Source organism: Morone saxatilis, unplaced genomic scaffold (assembly GCF_004916995.1).
Source record: "Morone saxatilis isolate NCDOM2014 unplaced genomic scaffold, NCSU_SB_2.0 Contig21, whole genome shotgun sequence".
Lineage (NCBI taxonomy): Eukaryota > Metazoa > Chordata > Actinopteri > Moronidae > Morone > Morone saxatilis.
The window spans coordinates 22,188,153-22,195,587 of record NW_023339774.1 but is presented as its reverse complement, the minus strand read 5'-3'; positions in this window follow the sequence as shown (position 1 = coordinate 22,195,587).

The window sequence follows — 7,435 nt, the reverse complement described above, 5'->3', positions numbered from 1 at the left end:
GGTTTTAATGTGTTTATATTAGGACATTGGGCTTTTCAGGTTATATATAAGAAGGCTTAATCACAGAAATGTAGAGCACTGACTCTATCATGATCACATCTTTATCCTTCATTTCGCGTATCTCTTGGACTCCTGCTTTACTGCCACCTCCAAAGAGGGCTCTTATCTTGTGTTCTGCTTATGGCTCCTGCACACAGTGGCCGCGCTCATAATATTATTGTTTGCTCTTTCTCTGTGGTAAATTCGTACGCCTTCTCTTTAGTGAGGTTCTGCTCTCTTACTCTTGCCCTTCTAATGTGTGGTGGTAAATTCCTCTCCGCTTACATTGTACTTCCTCATTGGATAAAGGATACCTCCTCTATCTCTCTCTGTTTGTTCCTTCTTTTCACTCAGAGGGGAGATCTTCCCAAAGCTCAAATGCATCAACTTAACTTCTCCATCCAAATAGAGTGAGTCTCGCATACAGTGCTCTGTCATGTCACTATCCAATATCCGCATCTGGTATGCTACCGTGATGACTCAGTTTAAATGAAAATCATGCTGTATGAAGAAGATGAAACTAGAGACTAGATACCGAAAGCTTTCATCGGAAACTGTTTATGAGTCCATCAACACTGTCATGTTTCAGGTGTTCTTTTGAATGAACTAAGAGTTATTAAAGGTCGTGTTGTAACATTTAGGAGGATTTATATTCAGAAATGTAATATAATATAAAAGGTATGTTTTCATTAGTGTATAATCACCTGAAAGAAGAATGTTTTTGTTACCTTAGAATGACACTGGCTCTATAAAGGCATTTCACTGCCACCGTAGTTTCGACCTCGTGCTTAAATCTGCAACTACACTGTCAGATGTCACTAAATCCTACACGCTGGTCCTTTAACCACGAGGCCACCATGTTGCATCGTACACACGTTTTGTTTGTGACAATTAACTCTGGTGAACAAACTATGTAATGAGGAAATAGTTTCTAAATGACCTCAAACATCTCTTTGACATTTCTCCTGTTTTCCAGTTTGCTAATATCGACTGATCGGTTCTTCGTGTGAAGGTTAAACGTACCCTCAGTTGGTAATCTATCCTATATGCTCTAACAATGTAAACTCGATCACACACTGCAGTTTCTATTTTACAGTCCAGGGAGTGTGTGGTAAATGAAACACACTGCTGTGAGAGAGGGTTTTTTTTTTGGTGACCAATTTTAGATATGAAAATCAGTATGAGTGATTATTAGGCCAAATTCAATGGGACTTGTGAAGCACTTACTGTCACAGAACAGACAGACTGAATGTAACGAGGCCGGCAGGCGCCATCACCGCCTCCAACAATCAGCCACTTCTGGGGGCGAATCCATCATCTTGTCAAGATGCAGGTTAATGCTTGTTTCTATGGAAGCCCATTTCTGCCAAAAAAAACTACCCAATTTGTTTTGACTTATTATTCAAATAAAGGTTGGTTTTGACTTAATTGTGTAATTTGACACTGTATCTCACAATTTTGACTTATAAGCTCATAATTTCTACTTTGTGTCTGTTATAATGGCCATTTTAATCGTCGACACACAGTCAAATTTATTTAAACTACGTACCAAAACCAGATTCTGGTGTTGCTTTATATTTTTTATTGTCAATAAATTTCAACCAAAAATATTGAAGTCAATTTTTCAATCCAAAGTCTCCAAGACGAGCGCCAGGTTTTGAAGCCAATTTGACATAGTAGCCAAACTGTGTAATTACAGCGACATTGTCTGTCACATGATGCACACTAGCCCAAAAATGCTTTTTCCCATAAGCTTACATTGTGAAAGAAGTGTAGGACACTGTACAACACACTTATTTCTTTAAAAACACCCCACGGATACATAGATTCATTATTAAACCGACAGGAGGAAATGGTGCATTTGTTGGGGACTGTGTTCACTACTGGATTAATCCACATTTGGTGCTGTAGTGAGTATTTGTTCTTGTTCTAATCAGACTATTTGTCTTTCCCGGCTGGTTTATTTGCTTCGACATTTGGCAAAAAAAACACAACTACTGCTGATAAAGAAGCTAAAGGAGTTTTCACATGGGAAAAAGGCTTATGTGATATTGGTACAGGATGCTAACTCCTGCCATACTATGGTGTTTATTGGTTTATGGTGGCTGTAGTGAAGACACGGATCAGTTTTAAACACAGAAATTCAAAACAAACAAATGTAAAGATTTATGATAAAGCCTGAAGAGTGACAGTCTGTTCATGAGCAGGTTTGTGTCATTGTGGCTTCAAACGAACATATTCGATCTCAAGTGGCAACCTGTTGGCAGCACATTTCATATTTCCTCTTTTATAAAATGTTCCAGACCTGTTGAAGGGAGTCATTAAAGATCCTTTCTTTCTCCACAGGGGAAAAAGATCCCTTTTACATTTAGTCACTTTATGTTTCTTGGGAGGATCAGATCAGATCCCAAATGCATCCAAGAAGCGTTCGACACAGATTGAAATCAGATTATTCAAACTCCTCCTCCATTAGTTTATATAATAGGACAATCTGTGGAAGTGTGTACCAGATCTGCGTTTACAGGTGATCGACCGCATACAGGTGCAGCCGCTTCAGAAACGCCTGGGCAAAGAGCGTCAGGAATAAAACAACAACCGGTGATCAAATATGATTAACATAAAAAAATGGATCCAAGCAGACGGCGAGATGAGTAAACTTGTCTCAGTAAATTTGTTGTTCATGTCCTTGTTCCGTTGTTTCTCCATAACATGATTAAAAATGATGATGAAATGATAATAATAATTACTTTATATATATATATATATATATATATATATATATAGCGCCTTATAAAAATAGAGTTTACAAAGTGCTTTGACAGACAAAGCTAAATGTAATTAAATATAAAAATAAAGAATACCAGAAGACAATAAAAAGGAAGTAATGAGTGGGCCATCTCGCTTTCTTGTTGAAAGTTGCACATGTACGGACAGCGTGGGATTTACTGAGTTTACAGATAGACTTATTCTTGTCTCATGTGTCCGATAAACAGTAACTTTACCAAATTCAGAACTTTACATCGCTATTGTCCGAGCTAAGCTTCTGAAGCTGTCATGCCTCCGAGAGCATCGGCAAGACTCAGCAGGCTTCTACAAAGATGGCCAATCAGAAGAGAGCAGCAGCAGAATAGGTCCTCTTTCATACCTCCAGTGGTTCAGCTTCTGTTTCAGATCATATTGGCAGTGCGTAGCTTGGGTTATGAGAGCTTTTACAGTTCAGTAGCTGCCTCAGGGTCTTTCTGCTGGTCTCTGCCCAGGTGGACCTCCATTATAACACCTGATAGTGTGACAGCAACAGGTGGCATCCGTCAAGTTGGAACGAGTCAGTTACAGCAGGTTGGTGCTGGAAAGAAGGATCGGTGAATTCAGGAAACAGTCAGAGAGGTTTTGTCTTGTGTCTCAGCTCTACTGCCTGTAGATAAAATCCAGGTCTGTAATAATTCTGCAAATCCTCATTCATCTTTATGAAGTGGATAATTGGATACGGGTCTACAGAGAGTGGACATCTAATTACAATTTGAGCCAGCCGCCATTTCAATGTACCTACTCACCTTTCTAAGAGGACATTTAACTCCAGCTGCACATCACAAGCCAAGAGGTGAATAGGTATAATAAACATAATTTTAATGAGAATGCCACTAATGGTTTCCACTCAGTCCTCGGTGGCATTCTGCTAACTGGAGCTATGAGGTTGTCAAAGAGTAATGATTTCACTACACTGAGGTAATGAGATGGCATTTCATTTGGATGAGAGTAAAAGACAGACAGGAAACACAGATTCAATAAAAGCACCCTAAGGGAATGTTTATTCTCATTTTATTAACGGTGAGTCCGAGCATCCAGATCACATTTTATTATTGTCTCAGTTTCTGACATAAACAAAAGAGCTTTTTAAAGCTATAATCTGTAACATTTCCTCATTAAACTGTCTATAAACTCTAGAGCTATGTCCTATATGTAGTTGAGTTGTGTTCTTGATGCCAAATGTTTCCAACAATGTTCAAACTCGAGAAATCTGTCATTTTATTCAGTAACCGCTATGTTTCAGTGTATTGTCAGCATTCGTGTAATTTACGAGTGCTGGGCATTTAACACAGTAACCTGACCTGAGCCAGATGGTTTCGTTAACAAGCTGTTTTTATCATCGTACGTCGGTGAATTAAGGATTTATTTACACCAACCTAAGAGTTGGGATGTGTTGGAAACACCTAACGAAGACGTTTTATGAGTTTATATGTCTGTTTTCATGTCCACATTTGAATGAAGTTACGATGATCGAAGGTAAAATGAGGATTTTTTGTCTCTTGGAGTCTGGGGTGGGACGAGTGATAGTGATATTCACTGGCCTGTTTGTGGTTTAAAACTAAAAGGTCTAGGTCTCTGAGGGGATCCTTTCATAATGGCTGTCCGACACTGACAATAACAAAAGCCTGAGTCTGGTCAGTGGCTAGAAACAAGCTATGTTAGTGGAACAAACTACAACTACTGTTAGTGGAACAAACAACAACTACTGTTAGTGGAACAAACTACAACAACTACTTTTTGTGGACGGGCACATTTGTCACCAAGGATTAGCTAACATCCATTTTGCGACTATTCTCTCAACTAAACCAGAGTAGGTGCTTTTTGGAGAGACAGATGATTTTGGATTGTTTTAATTTGTTTCAGTCTAGTTTAACTGTTTTAAAAAGATCCTGTATAATGGTATAATTACAGTTTTTTTTAGAGTCTGGTTGGCTGCAGTGTTGAGGGCTGAGATGCTGCTGCCCTGTAAGCTTTAACACAAACTCTACAGCATGCAGATCTTTTGCACTCAATTTTTAAAAACTTTATGAAAATGCAAATCCTTTCCAGCCTAAAGAAAAAAGATTATAAAACCTCTCCAAATCCACACTGTTACCATGTAGACACAGACATTTGCATTTCACTGGAACACATCAGCACCAGGTGTAGTGAAACATAGTGATGAGTTCACAGTTAGTGCCCACGGGGGGACAAAAGGGGATCGAAGAATTAAAAGGGGGTAGAAACCACAGGAGCTGGACTCTGATTTTATTTTATTTCATGGCATCTAACACAAACAGCTCTCTGCGAGAAAGAAACTGGCAGCATGAGTCATACGCCTGCTGGGCTTCGTTCAATGACGACAAGGAGCATGTCAGTTTGAAATGACAACATTTCTGCAGTTTTTATCCCTGCTGTTCAGAACCTCTCCGGTCGAGCATTTTAAATTGCCCCCCTGCTTTCATTTCATATGGTTGCAATTTGCCCTCTTTTAAAAAAAAACCCGACAAGACGTAAAATGTGTTCCTACATTTTTCACCCCAATGTTGAAATTCATCCCACAGTATTCTGTTTTTCTCATTATCATGGGTTTTTTTCTGCTTATCCAACTTTTAGTAGTAGGGGAAGATTACTTCAGAAAAAAATGTATGCTTACTGTTGCAGAGCTAAATTATTAAACTGCTCTCTCTAAATATTTTGTATTTGAATTATTTCTTTTCAGTGCATCTTTCTGGGGCTTCAACTATTAATCTGATAATTTTCTATTGATCAATTCATTGTTTTATGTATAAATTGTCAGAAAATAGTTATAAATTGCTGTTATAATTTGGCCGACCAACAGTTTAAAACCCAAATCTATTCAGTTTATTATAATTTAACCAAGAGCAGCATGAAATTCTCACACTTAAATGACCACAAGGACTGAATGTTTGATAAGATGGCAATGAGGAAATTAATATTTATTAAAGTTTAAAAATATTAAAGTTTACTATAATTACATTGAAAAAATTAAGTGATATGTGTGCACACAAACCACTCATAGGTCAAAACACTGCTCAATTTGCTGAATTACAAAAGCCAGAAGTCGTACTAAATAAAGTGCTGTTTGGCTGCTGATAGAGGGTCTTATTGCAGATATCGATCCAAATGCCCTGGATCAGTAAAAAGAACTGTAATTCCCAACACTAGTTATGACTGAGGAGCACAGAGCTTATGAAGGGCGATCGACGCCTCTGAATGAACCAGCCAAGGCCTTTTTTGATATGTGTCCAGTTTCTCTTCATTTCAAAGAAAAAGAAAGATTTAGATGTTTAAAATTGGGGGTTATTCTGGGGAAAGATGGACCAACCTCACCTTTAATGAAGGAAATAATCTCATTCTCATTAATTCATAATGAAAACCATGGTTAATTCAAAGATGTAAAGTTGTTCAGTGATGGTCAACAACAAAAATAGCATCACATAGCGTTTGTGTCAGGGCTGTACCATTTTGTATCTCCATTTTGATGTAGACTGACAAGTGGGAGGTTATGTATTTAATTAAGCCTAAAGGGAAGGACAAACAAAACAGTGTTTGTGTGTGGGGGGCATCAATATTTTTATCAGACGTCTGAATTCTCCACTTAACAGAAATTCTTGATGCAGTCAAACAACCTGACCTTCAGACAGCAATCAACATGTTCTTACATAAAGAAAAAAATCTGTATCATAAAATATATGTCCACCCCTTATCAAGGCATACACCATGAATTTGTCTGGGAGAGATTTATGCCAGCCTTGAATGGTGGTGAACACTCTCTGCGAATAAAGGAGGTGGTAAATGTAGTCTGTCAGCTGACATTAATTTCTGCTCTGACGGACGCTTCGTGTCTCTGATATGTCTGTTGGATTGTAATTATACACTGGTTCCTGGCCCATGGCTGGTCAGTGGATGATACAGAAGGAAAAAGAAGCACATAGTTTCTTATAAACTACATTCTGTCTGGTGCTAAATGGACTCGGTCTTGTCTGATGCCAGGTCTGGGTTCGGATGGTCTCCTCATGTTAATGGTTTCCCCTCTCACTCCAATGACATGCAGGTCAGGTGAATTGGAAAGTCTGAATTCCCCCTGAGGTTTGATGTAAATGTGTCTGTCTGCCTCTGTGTCTTGACTCACCATCTGTTGAGGGTTTTCTATTCGCCTTTTGCACAGTGAATGCTAGAGAGCAGAAAAACAACAGCCTCGGTTGTTTTATCAAAAAACTTAAATGAGTCTGGAAGGATGACAGTGTCCAATACCTGCATAACCAATGACATTCTCGTCAGCCTCAGCTGTAGGTAATGTCTAGTACTAATTAGCAAATGTTAGCACGATAACATGCTGGGTAGTGATAAACTACAGTTCTACAGAGCATTTAAGGACTGTGAACCTATTGTGGCGTCACCCATTGGTTTGTGTTGTACTGTTTTGAAGCCTTGAGTTTGGTATTATGGTCGCAGTCATGTTGGGTTTCTTCGTGAGTTGAGCTGCTCTCATTGGATGCTCTTGGTTTGGAAACAATGGCGGCTCTCCTGCTCACACAGGATCTGGTATTCCAGATAAACAGTCAAATCTGTTTGTGAACAGATTTGA